We start from the raw sequence: 21,871 nt of genomic DNA, 5'->3' as shown, positions 1-21,871 counted from the left end.
CCACCATCAGGTCTCTTCGCTTTTGGCCCCAATGCAAAAAAATAATACTTTCCTGACTGCACCCCCAAAACGGATGATTGGTCCAGACCTAGAGCATCTGTAGTACAACAGACTTAAGGAAGTGTGTTGTGTTGTACTGTCTTCAAGGATTTTATATTGCAAAGTGCTGGGACTCTACTTCCAACTTTCATAAGAGATGCTCAGCTGTTAGCAGAATAGGGCTTTAAACTATAACTCCTACTACAGATAGTCTGATTGTTTTGGTGGGTTGGTGGGGAGGGGGAGTATATGAGCAAGACAGTTTTTCTCTCTTCTACCCACATAGGTCTATATAGCAGTTCAACTTATTGGCATGCTCTTCTGCATCCTTGAAAGATTCTGAATCTAAGCTATGTTCTAACAGATCTTTCCTCCAGGTTTTCATGCATTTCGCATAGTACTTTAATTTGCTCACATAGAATACCAATAAAAATACATAACTTTTATGTTAACTTCTCCTCTGTTAGATATATTTCACAGCAGTAGTGATTTGACTGATTAAGAGATTAGTTTCTCAGAAGATTATATTTGAATGTGAATGAACTCTAAATGCTCAGTGGTACCAAGTAGGTTATTTTCCACATGATGGAGGTGGCTTTAATTATTTGCACTTATTTTGATTGCTGTATTGTGTGTTACCACTTGGATTACCATCTTATTACCATAAAATGTGCTTCTATGGTGGCAAAAATAAAATTTATATTATGCAGTAGAGAACATTTGAAGGAACATTCCTTTTGTATACATATTTTTGTTGATATTATACAACAGGTGAAGAAATGGAAAAGCATCACAGTGATTTAGAAGGATCATATGAATATAGAGTCCTCTGATAGCTCTTGAAATGAGAGAATATCTAAATTTAACAGAGGCTGCAACTTGGCTGTTGTGAATTATAAACCCAAAACGAACAGATTATTGTAGATGAGGGTGTATGATTTACAAGTGAAATATATGATCTTCAGCATTATTTTCCATCCCATTTCCTTCCCTAACACATTGTTAGCTTTTCGATCACTATTGTATAATGGGTAGCTGTTTCCAATGACACCCAAGCCTTGAGTAGTGATACTTATTTTAGCCAATTAATTCTGGGCGGAAGAGTAATCACTGCTCCTAATTCTAGATCACAATCCCTGGCTCAGACCTCTCGAGTTGTTATTTGGAAAATGAGATTCCTCAGTCCAGCAGCCTAATATTCTGAAACTAGTTCCATAGACCACTAAAGTGTGTAATCGCTCCCAGTCCCCAGAGGTCCAGCCAGCCTGTGGACACTCTAGATTCTCCCTCTTAACCCTTCTGGTATTCTCTTCTGTTTTTCTTTTTTTTAAAGGCAGTGAAGACCTGTCTGGTTATACTGTCCTTCTTTCAGCAGCTATGGTCACAGAATAAGCCATCACATGTTACTTTTGCAAACCAGCACACAGAAAAAAAACACAAACAAAACTGAAACCTCAAAATTAGTCGACTTATGGAAGAGGGTCTTGTCCTTTCACAGGAAGTGTTATTTGTATGAATGAGATCTGGGGGCTACAATTGTGGACATATTAAAGACAGGGGTGTCATCTATAGGAGACAATGAATTCTCTGTTTTAAGTCACCCTTTATTCTAAGATCAGAGGGGGAAATGCACTAATTTAGAGACTAGGTATATACACCACCAGGTAGGCATATACACTTGCTTTAGGAGAAGGTAGACGTATATGCACTTGCTTTACAAATAGGTCTGAGAGAACTGCATATTCCCTTAAAATAGTACAGCATGCTTCTGTGTGCAATAGTACGTGGTGAGACCATAACCCTTTCCCCTCCTTAATTTATTTGGGGTGTCTTACATTGCTGAGGCCATGCCTTTTGGAAAGGGATATGCTAATGAGCCATTTGGTTTTGGGAAGCAGGAGCTTTTGAAATCCAGGGAGTCCTTTCAAAAGGCCCCTGTCTACACAAGCAACGTGTGTTTCGAAAGCAGCACTTTTGAAACATGCACAGCTGCCATTATGCCATCTTGATGGCAGCGCCTTATTAGCATCTGCTGAAATGGTTCATTGGCATCCCCTTTCGAAAGGTGGGGGCAGGTGTAGCCACAGCCAGAAGGTGCTAGAAGTAAACATGCCATTTACTTATTGGAGTGTAAGTATCTTGACTGTGCCTTGTTCATGTGTGGGCCTCTCAAGACAGAAAGGTTTATTATAACTTTCATGCACTCCTGGACTAGTCATAAAATGCTTGGCTCTTATTAATGATGTGGTATACTGTATGTGTGAGAAGAGGTTACATGAAAACATTTACATTAAATATCAGATTGTACAACTATGGGGAAGTTTTAAATGTGGATATACTTATAATGCTTTGAGACCTGCAAATGAAAAGCACAACATAAGAACTAAGCATTTTCATTTCCTGATCCAACACCCTTTGAGAAGTGCAATCTCTGATACATAAATGCATGCATGAATTTGTGAGAATCATGGGCCCCTACCTAGTGCTGCTTGACAGCATTGGATAACCAGCTAAAAAGCGTTTGATAGTTTCAACTATGGTATTTTGCTGTAATAAAAGAAAAATAGTCTGGTGCTAGCTATAGGAGGAGTAAAACATCATCATCGGTCTGACTGAATGCATCTCCTCAGAACTGAAATACTCATTAGTTCTCCCTATATTCAGCTTTCTACTTAATGATATCTCCAGGAAGCTGTGCTGTATATCAATGTACAAATGAGTTTGTAGTAAAAACAGTTCACTTATTATCCGTGTAACCAATATATCAAACTTCCCATCAGGTTCATCTGAATCTGTACTCTTTTCTCAGAAAAACAAACAGACAAACAAACAAAAAACCTACCATTGATTGTGATGAGAATATCCATGTTTGATCTGCTTTGTGGTTAAGGACCCATTATGAATGGATAATAGATAAACATTCATATTTAAGCATTTGCGGCTGTCTGTATCATTGGTTTCTTAATACCTCACACTGTAATAAGGGTATATGTAATTATGCAAAGTGACTAATTGGTGAATGTGTTCTCTCTAATTTTGCTCATTATTCTATCCAAAACAGTAGTGTTTTCAGACAGATATGTTTAAAATTAATGAGGCATTAATTCTTATCTAAGAAGCTAGATGAGAAGGCACACTTTCCTCTAGAAAAAGCAATGTTGATGAATAAATATAATTTAAAAGTGTTTTCGTTGCTGCTGTTGAATTAGCTGGTTTCATAGTACAGGTTTAAACTCCTTCATCTGGCACACTCTCTTGTCTGACAACATCTATTGTCTAGCAGGGCAATGGATGTTGCTGGGCCAGACAGCAGCCATTACTGTCAGCCCCATGGCTCAGAACTGGCTGAGGCAAGGAGCCCTGCTGGCAGTCTCAGCTGTGGGAACCCCAGCCAGAGGACCCCAGCAATTCTGCGGTAACCCAAGATCCCCAAGAATGGGAGCCAGCTGGGGCATAGAGCCCCACAAGCAGCCCCAACTTCAGGAACGCCAGCAGCCTCATGGCAGGGAGCCAGCTGGCATGTAGAGCCCCACCACATCCCTCGCCACAGGATCCCCAGCAGCCCTGTGCCAGTTAGGGTGCAGAGCCCTTCCGGCAGCTCCAGCTGTGGGAACCCCAGCCGGGGCAGCGCAGCAGCCATGTAGCTGGGAGCCACCTGAGGCATGGAGCCCTGCTGACAGCCCCAGCCATGGGAACCCTAGTTGATGGACTGGGGGACCCCAGCAGCCCCGCATCTGGAAGCCAGTTGTGGTGCAGAGTCCTGCCAGCAGCCCCAGCCACATTCACCCCCATTGGGTGTGGGACAGTCCAGCAGGAGTGTCTCACCTCCACACAGCCAGCCTTACCTCCTCTTGTTCAGCAAATCCAATTGTACGGGACCACTCAGGTCCTGAGGGTGCCGGATAAGGGAGGTGCAACCTGTAGTACTTGAGTATTTCCCCATAACCTTTTTTCACTCAGAGTCCCAAGTCAGTCATTACTTGCTGTTTGTACATAACAGGAGAAGAGATTACCCAATTATTGACATGCAGCGAAGGGCAAAAACTACCAACTATAATGTGGTGTACAGTCTGCTTTGGTAGAAATAATAGTAAAAGAGGGCAACTGATCAACGTTATGGTTGTGTCTACACTTGCAAGTACATTTGAAAAATCTGGCCTTCTTTCAAAAGAGCACACGGAGTGTCTACACATAAAATGTGTTCTTTTGATCTGAAACCGAAAGAATGTTGTGCCATTTTCGACGCATTCCTCTGATCCTGTGATAGAAGAGCACCTCTTTTCAAAAGAGTCTTTTGAAAAGAAACATGTAGGCACTCTATGGGCTGTCCCTTTGAAAGGGAGCTCCTCCATGGCACCCGCCAGCCGGTGTGCGGAGACGCCCTGGCCAGCAGAAGAGGGACTCTATGGTAGCTGCGTCCAACCACATTTAAAGCCGCACAGATTCAGGAACCCCATTCCAGGAAGTTGAGAGTTTTGCTAGGAGCAGCAAACCCATGAGCTCCCACAGCATGCTGTCAGTGCAGCTGCAGAGCAGCAACTGTCATGGATGGCCAGCAGCCAGCCACCCCAGGTCCCCCAGGTCCTCCCCTCAGAGCCCTCACATGGCTTGCAGGAGTTGAGGCAACCCCCCAAAAAGTGCACCCTCATGGATGGAGCCTGAGCTGAGACCTGCTTGGGCTCTGGAAAGAGGAGGAGGTCCTAAAGGAGATGGCGGGGGGGTAAAGTGGTGGAATGTGGCTGCATTCGCCCATCTGGACGAAGGGCTGTGCACCCGAGGGCAACCTGCCTGCACCCCTGAGCAAGTATGCAGCAAGGTGAAGGAGCTGTGGCAGGGTTACTCCCAGGCCCAGGACCCAGCTGACTGCTCAGTGGCAGGTCCTGTGATCTGCCCCTACCTCAGTGAGCTCTGCTGCCTTCTGGGGCCCATGGACAGTTCTTCACTTCCATTCCTCCTGGACACTGTGGCAGATGAGCCATACCCCAGGGATGAGGACGATCCCAGACGCGAAGAATGCACCATACACCCAGAGCTGGAAGCCGCCACCACAGTCTTGAGTGATGAGGGGGCCCTCATGATTGAGCTCCCATCCTGATCATTAAGACAGGCAATGGGCATTGCTGTACCTTGGTAAGGGACCCTCCCCTGTCCCTGTAAGTACCCAGAGAGGAATGCACTCTGGCCTATGGTGTGAAGGCACCACAGTCACCAGATGGCCACCCACATGCCCAGTGGACCCAGGCTGGGCACTGCACAGGTGGCCATGGCTCCCAGCACACTACCAGGGACGTACAGCACCTGCTCCTCTCGAGAGCACCATCAGCCAGACACGTGGGGAGTGGGAATGGGAACAGACCTCAGCCAGAGGATGCCCCACATAGGTGGGAACCTCCTGTGGCAAGTGCGATAGCTCATGACTCCCTGCCGCTGGATGGGGATCAGTGCCCATGAGGGGGGAACATGGCCCTTGTGCTGTAACATGGGACTGATGGTGTCTCCCTCTCCATCCCTGCAGCCATGCTGCAGGAGAGATGGGAGAGCTTGACACATCTGTGCTCCCAGACACCCCCATGGAGGAGGTGGACTGCTCACCATCTCCAGCTGCACCACGAGGGGCCTGGAGCAGGAGGTGTCATGATGGCAGGGTGGCAAGGACAATGCCACTCCTTGTCAGGCAGAGCTGGCAGAACTGCGCATCCACGTGGATGAGGTAAACCATGCGTGGTGCACGGCCACATGGGATGACTTGCTTATACACCTGCGGGAGATGACCCCCAGTCCTGTGGGAGCACTCAAGGCTCCTGGCTCTCCTGCTCCACCTGCTCCCACCCCTGCCAAGTCCACCTCCACCAGACCATGACCCTACCTTCCCATGCTGCCCACCCCTTCCCAGCCCCACCTGGGACCCCAGAAGAGGGGAGGGGGGGATTTGTGAGGCTGAGAGAGCTCGCAGCCATTCACCTCAGTTGTACCCTATCCCCCCAGCTTGAGGTCTCCCCCCTTACCAACTCCCCCCATCTTTCCCCTGGCTGTACATAGTTTGCCCCCAGTCCCTGCTGTAGGTAGATCTGTGTTGCTGTTCTTACAAACCACCCAGTTACTAACTATCATTAAAGGTTTTATTTTTGCCCCACTGTGTCCCATGCTCTTGTTGGAGTGAGGGATGGATGTGGTGGGGACATGCAGTGGGTACCATGGGTGAGGGGTCACAGTGGCCAGTGTGCAAAGTCCTCCCAGAGGGCCTCCCATCCCAGTGGGCCTGGAGACTTTGGGTAGGGGCTGACTGTTCAAACCCAGGGCTGGATTTGGCCACCCATCACAGGGGGAATGTTTCACACTTACTCTCCACAATGTCATGGGGGACACAGCAGATACCCTTCACTAGCAGGATGTTTAGCAGGCCAACCGTGAGCTGCGCCAGGAGGCACCACCACCACCTGCCCTTAAGGCACCTAAAGGTCTGCTCCATCACATGGTAGGCCTGACTCAGGCATGTGTTGAACAGCTCCTGGTGCATGCATCTACTTCCCCCACATGGACCACCCTGTGCAGCAGCATGGAGTTGATGGTGCACACGACCTGCATGGGATGGAGGGTGTGCACTCTCGTGAGGGCATGACAGTCCCCCGCTCCCTGGGCCTCTCTCCCATGTCCCCAGTCACCACCCGTCTCCCACTGAGTGTCTACACAATCCCACTCTGTTGTAATTTATGCCTTAGGGAAAGGGAAAATGTATTCCTCACTCTGCACCAAGTATCTTCCATGCCCAGGGCCCCCCTTACTCCTCCTCATGGCAGGTTCATGCCCTGAATATATCTTACGTCCAAGGTGACAACTCAGTGGTGGCATTGCCAGCCCCAAATTGATGCCCCACTGACCCATAACTGTCAGCTTCTTGACAGCTATGGGCTCTCTGTTTTTCAAGGGGGATGGTAGGCTGCATGTGGATTTTCCAGTGTCAGGGCAAACCAGTGGAAGAGCTCTTTTGAAGGACTGCCTGCTCATGCATAAGTTCTGCACCCACCTGGGATTGTCCCAGTCCCCAAACACCAGCCACTTCCACAAGTGCGAGCTGATGGAGTGGCTCCAGAGGTGGTGGGGTGCTCAGTGAGCGGGGTGGCACTGGTGAGATCTCGGCTTAAGGGGTTCCAGAGCAGGAGGGATCACCCCCAGGAGGAGGTGGAGGGCAGCTGTGAGCACCATGGCCAGCTGCCTGAGCATGGCGTCGAGTATGGCAACTCGACGATGAGGAGCTGCCGCTGGGTGTCCAGCTGATTGGCTTCCAGGCACCTTTGGGGTCTGTGGAGCTTGTAACAGCTCTTGAAGCCTCAGTCTCTGCAGGGCAAGGGTGCTTGGGAAGGGCTCCTTAAGGGAGTGGCTGGCTGCAGAGCCCAGAAGGGCTTGTCAGCCATGCGACCTCATCTGTTGTTTCCTGGCCCATTTTTTCAAAAAAGCACCAGTAGCTGTGTGGTGGCTTTCTTTCAAAAGAGCAGGCTGGTCTTTTGAAAGAGCAGATTGCAATCTTGATCTGTTTTTGTGTGTAGATGGGCGCATTCGGAAAGTGATCTTTTGAAGGGTGGTTTTCAAAAGATCACTTTTCAAAGCATGATTTAGTGTAGATGCAGCCTAAGTGTTCAGTGGTTGTGAAGTCAGGTTGGTTCCATGACATTAAAGGAGAAAGGTGAGTGAGCTAATAACTTTCATTTGACCAGATTTGGGTGATGGGACAGAGAAAGCTAAAGCTAAAATTGTCATCTGCAAGTAAATGAAATTGGAGTACCAAAAATATGGGAATGACAAGTATTAGTTATTTTTCAGTCTAATGTGTAGGTAAAAATATGTGCAAACTAATACTGTGTAAAAATGGTGAAATCTTGGAAAGGAGACTTCTTGTTGAGATTTTTACTTCTATCTACATCTCCTTTGTCACTGGTGTATCTGAATCTTTGTTAACTTTTTTCATTTCAGTATCGATCCCAATAACTTTCCTTCTATCTTGAATCTTTACTATTACAACTTCTTCACAGCAGATAACATCTACACCATCCCACTATGTTGTATTTATGCATTAGGGAAAGGGCAAATGTATTCCTCACTTTGCACTTTACCTGTCACATTGAAAAGCAATTTAATTATCTACTACATGTGGCTGTCTGTGCACCCCAATCTTGAAAAACAGACTATTTGGATAGACCTCTTTATCTCCATGGAGCCCATTGATTTCCATGCAACTTTCAGCATCAGAGTTTTAAATTATAAATCTTCAGTGAGCTACCTTATACAGAAGTCAGAAGATGAGCAAAGACAGGGATAGACCTGTTACTGAATGAGCAGGAAGGGAACAGTAACATAAAATATGGAAATAGCAGATGTGCTAAATGACTTTTTCAGTTTCCATCGAAGAAGATTAGTTGCAATTAACATCTAACTTACCAAATGCTCATGAAGTAGGATCAGAGGCTAAAATAAGTTCCCTATTTTAACAAATTAAAAATAACATAGTGAAATATGCCCTGGGACAGTCAACGTGATGAAAGACGAGATAGATAAACCACTAAAAATTATACTTGAAAAGTCATGGGAGACTGGAGAAATTCTACAGGACTAGAAAATGTAAGTGTAGTGTCTGTCAATAAAACAGGAGAATAAGGAGAGCCAAAGGGAATTATAGACCAGTCAGCATAACTTCAGTACCAGAAAAGGTAATGGAGCAAATTAATCAATCTATTTGAAAACACCTAGAAGATAAGAAGGTAATAAGTGAGAGTGAGCATGGATATGTCAAAAACAATTCATGTCAAACCAGCCCGAAAGATCTCTTTAAAGGATAACAAGCCCTGTGAATATGGGGAAATAGCAGATGTAGCACATACAGTCTTTAGTCAGGTTTCTTGCATGACCTTCTCATAAACAAACTAGGGGAATACAGCCTAGATGTTGGATAACCATTCCTCAAGAGTAGTTCTCAATGGCTGACAGGGAATATTACGTGGGCTGCACATGGATGAACTCTTTGTTCAAAAGCTTCATCAGTGATTTAGATAATGGCATAGAGAATACTCTCTTAAAGATGATGGATGATACCAAGCTGATAGGGGTTACTAGTTCTTTGCAAGATAGGATTAAATTTCAAAATGGTCAGGATAAATTTAAAAATAAATGGTGTGAAGTCAGTAGGATGAATTCCAGTAAAGACAAATGCAAATTAATCCACTTAGGAAGGAACAGTCAATTATACATGTACAAAATGGAAAATGACTACCTAAGATGTTGTATTGCAGAAGGGGATCGGGGCCATAGGGAGCATAATGAATCACAAGTCAATTGAGTCAACAGTGTAACCCATAGTGTGTGGTTGGTTTTTGGTTTAATCACAGCCATGATTCTGGGCTGGAGTAAAAGTATTATAAGCAAGGCTCAAGGAGTAATTCTTCCACTGTACTCCATGCTGGTTGGGTCTCAAATGGAATACAGTAAATCCTTGATTTAATGGACTAATGGGGGGAAGGGTGCCCATTTAAACCGAAAAGTCCATTACAATTGAGGGTTTACTTTTGCCCCAGCACCCACTCACCCCTGCCAGGCTCCCTCGGCCTCGCCCTCCCCCCACCCCCGCAAAATGCCAGTAACTTGCCAGAGCCACCGCAACTTGGAGGGGCACCCCGCCATGGCTGCAGGAGCACGAAGGTGGCTGGAGGTGCCCCTCTGTGACTTGGCGCACCACTGCGGCTGGAGGTGCCCTGCCCAGTGGCAGCTGGAGAGTCTCTCACAGCCTCCAGGAGCCACTGTTGCTGCTGGACCCAACACGCCCCACCCCTGGTGGGAGGAGCGCATAGCTGTTCTGAAGGTGGGGATGGTCCAGGCTGTGATAGGTCGTCAGCTGCAGCAGGCTGCGGTGGCTGGAAGCAAGGACCCTCCAGCTGCAGCAGCTAATGCTCTGGTGGCTCTGGTAACTCGCCTTTAATTTTTTGGACCATGGGTAGGGGGCAGGATTTAAGATTTTATGGACCCCAGTGGACTTCAGGAACTTCCATCGTTCCCAAAGTCCACTAAATTGGGGTCTGAAAAATCAAGGGTTTACTCAAGTCCGCACACTGCAGGAAAGATGTGAATAAATTGGAGGAGGTTCAGAGAAAGTAAACAAAACTGACTAATGGTGCAGAAAATATGACTGGTGAGGAACGACTGAAAACATTGGGTTCACGTAGTCTGGTGAAGGGAAAGCAGAGAGGGGACCCCACTTCTTTCTTACATAAAAAGTGTGAGGAAGAGGAGAGGGAGAGAAGCTCTCTAATCTGTGAGGACTGACGAGAATTGAAGATTTTTTTTAAAGAGCAGTAGCGGTGGTGTACAGAGGAGCTGATGGCAATAGGAGAGTGGGGCACAGCACGCCGTCTTGGAAGGAGTAGGGCCAAGGGCAGAAGGGTTGGGACCCGGTGCAGTCAGCAGTGTTGCTCCCCCACCCCCTCTTCCAGATCTGGCATGGAGTGGCAGTGCTGCCGCTTGAAAGGGGCCTGGAGCTCTAGCCACTGCCAATGCCAAAGTAGCAGCAGTGGCTCCTGGAGCTCTGGCCCCCTTTGAAATGCTGGGCCCCATGGCAGTTATCCTCTCCTCTCTGGTTCCCACTCGCTCCCCACGCACAGTCTTCTTTTTGCCCAAATATTTGATATACCTACATTTTTGCTTCTCCTCACGTGCTCTGGAGCCACTTTGAGGTTTAAGAAACTGAATTAATCAGGTGCTTCACTGTGCTTGATTGAACACAAATACATCATAGCTAAGGTTCACTGGCATTCTTATTTATTACTGCAACTTGCTTTGAAATTTACTTCCACAGGTTCCTCCAGATATTAATTCTAAATATTTGTTCAAGGAATTGTCTCATTTGTGTTAGTTCTACACAGGCACTGCTCTTTCTGATGGCTCCAAGGGACAGCATGGCATTTTTTTTCCCTCTCATTTGGGGTTTTTCATATAAGCCGCATTGATGTTAGTGAGTACATTGAGGAAACCTGGCCCTCTTTCGAAAGAGTGCACAGAGCATCTGCCCACGAACCAAGTCCTTTCTAATGCAAATCGAAAGAACACAGGACAGCTTTCGAAAGTGCTCCTCTGGTCCCGTATTAGGAAGTGCACCCCCTTTAGAAAGAGTCTGTCAAAAGAAAAAGTGTGTAGATGCTTCACAGGCTGTTCTCTCGAAAGAGGGGTCCTCCATGCCAGCTGGGGCATGGAGGTGCCCTGGCCAGTAGCAGCAGAGTTCTATGCTGCCTGCATTTGCCCATGTTTAAATCCACATGGATTCAGAAACCCCATGGCAGGAAGTTGAGGGCACGCTGGCAGCAAAGGCATGAGATGCTTGAAGCACACCCTCACGGCCACCCCCAGAACATTGCTACACAGCAATGGCCAGCAGCCAGATACCTCAGGAGCCCCACGATTCCCCCTGACGGCCCTCTCAGGGCTTGCAGGATCCTAGCTAGCCCCCAGACAAATGGGCATCCTTGTGGAGTGAGCCAGAGATTAGGGACCTCCCTGCCTTGTGGAAGGAGGAGGCCCTCTGAGAGATGGGTGGCAAGTGGCAGAATGCAGCTGCCTTCACCTATCATGCTGCTGGACTGGCCACCTGGGGACACCCTGTCTGGACCCAGAGGCAGGTCTGGAGCGAAGTTAGGAGCTTTGGCAGGGTTATGTCCGGGCCCAAGTCTCCGCTGGCTGGTCAGGGGCAGGTCCCACAACCTGCTCCTACTACCAGGAGCTCCGGAGCCTCCTGGGGCTCAGGGACAGCCCACTGCTGCCCGCAGTCCTGGACACAGCAGTGAGCCAGCCACACCCCACGGCTGAGGGGGAGCTGGGACCCCAAGGCAGCCCCACCTTGCCAGGCACCAAACCAGAGCCACTATCCAGGAACAGCAGTGATGGAGCTTTTCATCAACTTGCCATTGTAGACGTTAAACAAGGTGACACCCAGCAGAGCATTGCCGGACCTCTGTAAGTGCCCTCCAGTAACTACCCATCAGAGTGCACACCCTGACTTATGGGGTGGGGGCACCACAGTTGCCAGTGGGCCACCCACACAACCAGCAGACTGGGGCCAGACACATCCCAGATGGCTGTGGCTCCTGGCATGCAGGAACAGCTGCTGGTGACATTCAGCACCCATCCCCATGCACAGTACAGAGAACCACAGGCATGGGGGAGGGTGTACGAGGTTGGACTGTGCCCAGGGCCTGCCCCACATGTGCAGGGACCTGCTCAGCACTTGCGATCCCCCATGGCTGCCGTCCCATTGGATGGGAGCTGGTGCCCACAGGAGGGTAGGGGGCATATGGCCCTTGGTCCAGTACTAAGGGACTGAGGTCTCTCCCTCTCCATCCTTGCAGCCATGCCACAAGAGGGCAGGGAGGCAGCGACCTGTCTGTGGTCCTGGACAGCCTAGTGGAGGCAGGGGAGAGGGCCCAGTCATTCCCCCCCAACTCCCTCCAGCAGCACGATGGGGCAACACCAGTAGGGCATGGCAGTGGACTGCAGATGAGGAAGACATTTGCCACCAGTTGGTGGCAGCAGATTGGTATCTCTGTCTAGAGGAGGCAGATGTGGCAAGGTTGAGGGCAGCCTGGGAGGATCTCGTGGCAAATCAGTGGGACATCGCATCAGTCCTAAGGGAGCACCTGTCCCACTTGTAGCATAGAAGTAGCTATAGTGTCTAATGAATAGATTTAAGGTGTAACATGTTAATCATTTTAAAATGTTATGTATAAATTATTTTTTTCAAATATTTATTTTAGATTTGTAAATGATTTAAAATATTTCAAACTAATTTGGTCTGTATCCAGACACATTAGTATCTGAGGGGTTGCCACTTTAATCTGTATCCACACTGGTATGTGGCAAGTAATTCTGGAGATATTTAGCTAAATTTTCTTTCCAGTTCTGAATTACAGGTATTTTAATACCAGTTTAAATACAAGTTTGATTGATACACCTTTAAAGAAATGAGCAAACGCAAATTGTTTCGAGTGTTATGCCATGTTCTATTTTCATTGGTAATTAGTTACATGTATTTTTTGTTCAGAGATCTTACAGAACAGCTTCCAATTTGATGAACCCTCAGGCACAAAAACATCAGGCAAATATTGGATGTTAACTGAAGAGAAAACATAATTTTCATTTATCTTTTTAGTAGCTTAAAAATACTCCCCCCCCACCCCAAAAAAAAAAAAAGTCCCCATTGTTTTTCAAGTACTGTGTATACCAAAGCTTATAGTGCACAAGAATAAATAGCTTCAGGAGACGATGAAAAATGCTGCACAGTAAAATGAAATGGTTTGGTCTTAACAGGTCACTAAAGTAAGCAATACCAATGCATGTGATATTTTGAGTGAAAATAAAATAGGTCTTAGTATTTATGAAGATTTCACTAGTTTTCAGGCGTAAGGTTCGTGGAAGGAGGAACTAATATACATGAATGTGCTGTTAGTTTTTAGAAGCAGTTTCATGTTCAGAAGTATTCTGTGGCTAATTTTAATACAAAACCCAAACAATCTCATTGTCCAACATGTTGGAGATCTCATTTACTTTTCTTATTTTATAATATGTTTCACAGATAAATACTTCTTTATTGAGGAGTATTTGACTATTACATGTGAAGGAGAGACAAAACTCCATTAAATTAGAAGACAACTGTTCATACAACAAATGCTGTCTTGCAGAGTACACATTCTTTTTTTTGTGCTTAATTCCTAAGTACCTTGAGGAATCAGTCATTTCCTTTCCCCTTTTTAATTCAGTCTCCACCCTGCAAGACTGCACAACTTTTTTGTTTTCAGCTGCCATGTCATCAGAAGGAGAGGACGTCTGTTTTGATTACAAGCCTCATAAGTCTGTTGGCTTTCTTGTAAACTTTTTTAAAAAATATTACACTCCGTATACATAAGTATGCAGATACTGTATACAGGATGCAGAATTTGTCTAATTATCCAGGCCTCTTCTGGAGAAAGTATAAGGCAGTTAATGGATCCAAGTATGTGAAACCAACTTAATCTGTTATTTTACTACTTGTCAGCAGGTGGTGCTGGAATGCAGTTTTGAAGCCAAGAGACTGACACACATAAGTGGCATGAACAAAGAAAGTCTGAGTGAGAGAACTCTGTTTTCCTTTTCTTGCATTTTAGAATTTTCTTTTGTTCATCAGAGCACCTTTTAGTTAGAATTTAAAGAACAAATCAATTAATAATTATCCCTCTCTTGAGCAGTAGCAGACGATAAAACCTGTAGGGCAGATTTATGTTGAAGGAGACTTCAGTGATGTGAAACTAAATACACCATACATATATATAATTTTTTTTTTTAGTTGTTAGTTAGTGAGCCAATGTTAGTCGTAGAGCCAAGAGGGCCGTGAACATTGTGGAGTCAACCTCTCCTTCCAGTGTCTTAACCCATATAGCAATGCATAGTTCTCTGTGCGAAACTCTGCAACAATTGATCAGTTAGGAGGATAAATGCAGTAAACAAAGAATATACAATAAGCAAACTGCCACCAGCTTGCCCAGCTAACTCAAGAGATCTACATCAGAAACGCATCAGATTTTCTTCCCAGGCTAAAAACTTTTTTTCCCCTACACAAAAACTATTTACAACTTTGTGAATCATCAAAGGCTCTTAAGCAAAGTCATGGAATAAGAAGGGAAGGTCATTTCAACCTCGCTACAAGTATACACATTTTTAGTATATAAGGCAACACTTCCTCCCTTTTTTTTTTCCCTGCCTCTCCTTCCTTGCCAAACTATCGCTTTATGTACCAACTTTCCAATCAATGCAAGTCCCCTGTGGACTTAGCTTAAAGCTTTCCTCATGAAGTTAACCAGTCTGTGTCCAAATACTTCTTTACCTGTCCTAGATAGGTGAATCCCATCTCCGCTTAGCAAGTGATATGTCAGTCTTTCAATGTGGAGAGAGAAAACAAGGTTATAGTAATCAAGATCAAAGGGCATTTTATACGTATCCAAAGACTTTTACTGTGGGCATGTTGAAAATATGGACTTTGGTGGATTTTTATAACCAAACAGTGAGATGCTGGGTAGAGAGCAGGGCATAAGAAAAAAGTGACATATTGCCTTTGGATTCCAGGTCTAGAATACAGGAAAGATGCAGGAGCTGTGAATTGAAATAGAGAAGACCAGGGAAGAGGTAGAAGGGATAGCTATGCATGGAATAAGAATTAACAACATGAGGTTTGCGGACAATATAGTTATCATTGAGGAAGATGAGGACAGGCTAGTGAAAATGGTGCAGGTGCACTGAAGGAGAACTCAGAAACAAGGAGAGTACACAGCTGTAGTAGTCCCATTTTGAGCGAAAGTAGAAAAGTAAGGGATCAGTAAAGCTGAAGGTGTCAGAAATCTCTGACAGTACAGGTAGGTATTCGCTGCATTAAATGCAAGCTTAGCTGGTTAAAAAATCTATTATTCTGTACCCACTAGATTTAATGTTCTTCAAAAGCATAGCTAATTAAAGTGCAATGGATGTTGCCTCAAAATACAGCCTCATCAAAGAGTAGCAGGCCAAGTAGTTTTGTAACTTACTAGCTACCCAGAGTGCATGCTGTTCTTCTCGATAAGATACTCAAGAGGTTGATTAAAAATATTCTCCCATTATTGCATGAAATCAGCTAAGGGAAGAAAGAATTGTGTACTTGTGAAATTACCTATAATCTAAACATCATATATCCTGCTGTATTTTATAAATATTAGGGACATAATGAACTTGATTGAAGCAGTTTAATCACAGTGTGTAGTTTGTTGTGCAGCTACTACCTACCATTAAACATAATAGTTCAGTGAACAGGTAGTAGGTCCCTAGTGAACTGCAGACATCAAAGTTTGAAAACTTCTTCATTTTAATGAGCTGCATTTTTAGAGACCAGACCTCTCCCTGTTGGAATGGCTGTGGGAGGTAAAAATGAAAGTAGTAACCTCCCTCCCCCCTGCAGTTGAGACATTGGCTGCTAAATGCTGTGAATTTCAAAACTACAATGATTGCATAGAATTACTAGAAGGTTTCTAGTCTCAGAGGAGTAACCATGTTAGTCTGTAGCTTCACCAAAAACAAGCAGTCCTATAGCACCTAAGATGAACGAATTTATGTAATTTAGGTAATATATTAGGCTCCTTTTTCTGTACTTGCCTTTTGGCAGAAAATTATTTAAAAAATAGTTCATGAAGTATACCTAGTCTCAGGTAGAAAACAGTTTCTCCTTCTGCATATACAATCCAATCTAGTCATAAGACAAGTCCAGAACCATGCTTTTAAAATATTTGTAATGTAGAGTGTTACTGTATCATTCAATTTACAAGAAACATTCAATGGTTGAATTCTCAAGCATTTAGCCATGTACAATGGAGATTTTAATCCATCCCACCTTTTTCAATAAGAGTTGGACCACTGATATCCCATGGCTCAATATTTTTTTTTCAAAAGGGATCAATAATTCTGCTGATTGCACAGAATAAAACACACGTAAAAGATGTATGCCATTTGCATACGTTATAGTCATTAAAATCCATGAGGTGAAGCTTGTAAAAATTCATTTTGCTTCACTGTAGTAGGAAACATTACACTTTCTTGTTTCAGTGAATGGAAGATCATATCATTTAATCAGCCCTTTGTGAAACTCTATTTGAAACACTTGTCAAATTGCATCACAAATACTTGCCTTGATTACAAATGTTAATATGTTATAGCACTGAGCTACAGACATCGCACACAATCTTGTCATGGAAATTCTAAAGCATAACAAATATTCAAGCAGCAACATTGACAAAAAGTATACTTTTTTGTTATCTCAGATCTTTTCTCAGACAGTGCTTCTGAATTTGATCTGAAGCAATTCCTGCAGAATATCTTCACTCCCATCATGACAGTCTACATACCAAATATTCCAGAAATCACAAAGTTGCACAGCTGAACAGTTGTAAAAATCACACACAAATCCCCACACAGAACACAAATTAAGTGCAGCTCCCTAAAGCTCTATCTGGCTTGGACTGCTGCTGTTTTATTTTAACTTTTACTATTAATTCCTAGCATACTCTTCTTCGTACATTGTTAAAAATGCTGTTGTATAATTCCTTCACAGGGACATCAGATTCTTGCTGCTCGTAAGCACAAGATCCCATCCTTTTTCCCCGGCTGTCTCTATTGGGCTGCATTTGTGCCCTCGGCTACATCAACACTGGGAAATGAAGTCGAGCTTAAGGTCAATTTTTTAGCACCCAATTTTGTAAAGTTGAGTGTGTATGTCAGCACTGGTACATGAAGTTGATGGTGGATGTTCCCATTAGGGTGGGTAGCTTCAACTTTTGTCAGCAGTGCTCTGTGCGCACCTATCCCCCAAGTTCCTGCTGCCCCCTTGCGTTGTGAGTTAAGCTGTCAGTGTCTCACAAAATAAAAAAGTCCCATGGGTGGTTCTAGGTGTGTGTTGCCAGCCTCCCATAGTGCACTTATCTCCTCCCACTTTCTTTGGAATGCAATGGAAAAAGTGTTTTCATGCTTTTCTTTCTCACTGGAAATCAGTGCAGATGCAAGGCTAACATGGAACCCATCCAGCTTCAAACTGTTGTGGCAAGTATTGTAAACACCCCTTTCACATTGTACTGCAGTAAGGGCAGACCTGAAGTATCCTTCAGAGTAGTGAAGACTCCAAGGAGGATGCAGACGTATACGAAAGGGAGACACGAGAGAAGAGGAATTGGGAGATGCTGGCTGCGCTCAATGCTTTGCATTCAGTGGAGCACCAGTTGTGGTGCCGTGAAACAAACTCAGACTGGTGGGACTGTGTTGTTCTGCAGGTATGAGATGATCAGCAGGGGCTACGAAGCTTCCACGTGCATTTGGTTGCATTCATAGAACTTTGTGAATTACTTTTCCTTCCACACTAAAGTGCTATGATACCAAAATGAGACTTGCTCTGACTGTTCACAAGCAAGTGACAATAACTCTGTGGATGCTTGCAGCACCAGACAGCTTACACTTTAGAGAGACCAAAACCTTCATGCAATGAGGCCATCAGAGCAGTTAAGTCCCCTTCCAGTTAGCTGAAGGGGACAGAAAGAAACATAATTCCCACAGCAAGCAAACCCACATTCTGGGCATACGTTTCCTCAGACTCTGCCAAAAGGTAGAGTCCACAGTCCAAATTAAGTTCTTCCGACACATGGACAAAAGCCAGTCACTGAGTACATAAGTACTGTCTGAGAAAGCAGCCTGTTCCAGTGACCCCTGCAGCCACAAGTCAGATGACAAACCATGCTGCTCAGGTGCTCTGAGCACAAGTGTTCATGGCTCTTAGAGTTCTTTAAAAATGACTGATCTTGCCGTGACCATAAACCTGAGTCACCAACCTTGAGCTGTTACCAAAGTACAGAGCACTCGATCAGTACTTCTGTGGACAGCTCCCTGGCTGTCACGGTGATTGAGGTCCACTTGAGACTCCGAGTATCCTCCACCCATCTCCTTGTTCCGTTTCAAGGTCTGACAGGGAATACAGGACTCATCCCTATAAGCATAGGCTCATGAAATCTTATTTTCTGGTAATGTAAAGCTACCTACCTGGTCCATGAGGTTCTCTCTAAGATTATACCACTGAATCTGGGTAGTCAAAATAGCCCTGTACTGTGGCCTAGTTGGGTCAAAACACTTTAATTCATTTATACATGTAATTTCTGAGAATTGTAGTCTCTTTGAAGAGTTGTGGAATCTATTAATAGTCTAGCAAAATTCATCTGCACTTTAGAGTTTGCATATATACGCCTGTGGGATTAAAACACCAGTAATGATTGATCAAAAGGGATAGACTAACATACTCATAAAATACACTCCATGCTAAAATATTTCCTTGTAATATAGTTCATTCTGACTTTTATTTCAAAGAATAAGAGGGAAAAATTCTGTAATTTTACACCTAAGCAATATGTCTTCTGAATCTTCTATTTGCTAATTCTCTCTTCCATAATCATGCTTATGATTCTCATTCTTTTAATACCTTGTTCTCCATTTCCCATTTTTGTTCTCTTTTCTTTTATTTCATTAGTATGCAGTTTAGTCACATCTCAGTATGACTGGAATATGAATAAATGGAAGAGCCTGAGGCTACCCCAGGTACAATCTGAATATTCTGTATGCTATTACCATATAGTTTGAGTTGCTGTTCTATGCCACCAAGATTGTGAGTAGCCATCATGTTGGGTATCCAGGTAAGGCTACATGAAGAGTCCTATTTTCCCCTTCCTCCTCACCATATGTAGTCAGTGCAAAGTCTGTCACAGTCCCTGAGAACAGGCACTGCTCATCTCTTTTCTCCATGCAACAAAGTCAGATTTGGTAGCTGTGAGGAGCTCTGCATCCATACAAAAGGTGCTCTGGGAATTTATATTGAAACCAAGGTGGAATGTACAGCAGACAGACAGTGCCAGGTGTTGGACTAGAAGGGATCAAAGTGTCCACTTTTATGGACATAGGTTATGCCTGTTAGTATGTACCTGTACCAATGTACAAATCCTCTTTTATTTTAAAGATTTGGCCCCAAAAGAGGTTGTGCACCAATTTCCAGCCATATTATTCATCTTTTACTATGTTACAACACTCAGGACTTCAGATGATCCCCTGGTGTTCTATAAAAGAAGAGAGAGTGCCAGTTGTAAAAACCTGGAAGATTTACCCAGCGTTGCTCAGGCCCTTCAAGGCAGGGAACTGTGGATGGTGAGAGGGCAGGGATAAGGGCAAGAAGGTTGACATCCAGGAGTCAGTGCAGGAGTTGGGGGATGCAGGAGGTGGTGGGGTGACTCAGAACCAGGGGTTACGGTATTCAAGGTGGGAGGTCGGGGGTGGGGAGACTTATCGTGACTGCCCGTGGGGCTGCTTTGATGGCACCTAGTTCCAGAGGTCCGTAATGTCTTGGTGGCTCCCAGTACAGCAGGAGTGGCCAATAATTTTGGTGTGGGGGGAGCACTCCAAGAATTGTATAAGTAGTTAAAGGCCCCACTCTTATGCCTTAATGGAAGAGTTGCGAGTTTGGGGATGGAGGTTGGGTGCAGAAGGGAGCTCAGATAGAATATTGGGGTGTAGAATTGGTGTGGACTCTGCGAGGGAGTTTGAGTGGATGAGGGAGCTGTGACCTGGCTCAGGGGATTAGGGTGCAAGGTCCAGGAGGGGGTATGGGTTCAGGAGAGCATTCAGAGGTTGGGGTGTGTGTAGGAGGGAGTACAGGGTCCATGAGGGAGTTGTGACTAGGGATAGGGGTACAGGATTGGGTTCAGAGGGTATGGATTGTGACCTGAACAGGGGTGTGTGTTGTGGGGCACGGTGCTGGAGATTGGATTGTGACCTGAGACACGGGTGCAGGAGGATATGGAGTACGACTGGAGTCAGGAAGTTAAGGGGGGTGATGTTCCAAGTGCAAGTTTTGCCTGTGAGGTGCTAACTTAGGTCACTCCCAGCCTGCAGCCCAGAAGGACCCTCAGGACCCTTTCTGCCACACCAGCCAAAGCAAGCAGCTCCTGGGCCATGTGCATGTGTTAGTCACATGCCTTTGGGAGATGGGCAGACTTTGCACGCTGTGCAGCCCAGGCAGCTCTCATTGACTAGTTTCTGGCCAATGTGAGCTGAGAGGATTGTGCTGGGATCGGGACACGGAGATGCACACGACCCCAGCAGGCAGCTGCTTTGAGCAGTGTGTGGTGCTACATCAGGCAGGAAGCCTACATGAGTATCCGGCTAAGGTGTGGAACATTGGAGGCTCAGAGTATCCAGGTAAGCTGGATCCAAAGGGTTGGTGGCCTGGGTCTGCCCTGCAGGGTGTATTTTTGCTCTCAGCTAGAGTCTCACTGGCAATACTGTATGTGCATTAGGGAAAGGCAAATTTACCATCATTTAGGTATTTTTCTTACTTTATGGTGTGTTTGGGGGGAGTATCACCTTTAACCAATTTTAACCCCTTTTCAATAACTGTTGTTCATGGATTAAATCTCAGTCCAAGTCCATCCACAAGGGACGTGGTTGGCATATGAATTGCACTCTTCCACGTCCGTAGTGACAGCTGTGCTCTAGAGTAGACTGATCTCACAGGAGAGCTGGTATTGATATCCTTTGAGTCTTAGTTTGGGTTTTGTTGGTATTCTGACAACTGAGGCTTCCTAGGAGATCCCCACAAGTGGCACATGCCTCAACAATCCTATTCTGACCTTCTTCCTTGCTGTACTGGATCACTCTGTACTTAGAACTATTTGTCAAATTTAGAAATAGAGTAAACTACAGTTACTATATAGTAACCCATCAAACAACGTGTACGATTAAGGACTCAATATCCACCACTGGAGGTAATTGCAACATTGGGTACCAGTAATCATCATGGAACAGATAAATGCTAAGCTCATAATACCATGCTGTGCTTCACTGTACTTCTAAGCATAATTCATAAAGTATTTTATTTTTAAAGTGAATTCCCTCTCTTCTTTGAGATGCCCAGTTTCTACAGTTGTAATTTATACAAGGTACAACACTGAGTTTGCATGCACAGTTGGATGTGGCATACCCAATGTCTTTATGAATGCAGTTGCACATTTGAGCTCCTGGAAACTAGATTGTTTCTATGTAGGCAACTGAAGGAGCTCAGTTTAATGGAAAATAATTTTATACTTGTATTCATGATGTTAGAAGCCTTATGTTACCTGAAATGAAAGGCGGGGGGGGGGGGGGTGGAACTTCTGTTTATATCTAAATTTTGTTAACACATTTAATGAATTTTATAAGCAGTTTGTAGGAGACACTTCTATCACCA

The sequence above is a fragment of the Carettochelys insculpta genome, chromosome 4 (genome assembly GCF_033958435.1).
Source record: "Carettochelys insculpta isolate YL-2023 chromosome 4, ASM3395843v1, whole genome shotgun sequence".
Classification (NCBI taxonomy): Eukaryota; Metazoa; Chordata; order Testudines; family Carettochelyidae; genus Carettochelys; species Carettochelys insculpta.
The sequence above is the reverse complement of the archived record's forward strand: the minus strand, read 5'-3'. Positions refer to the sequence as shown.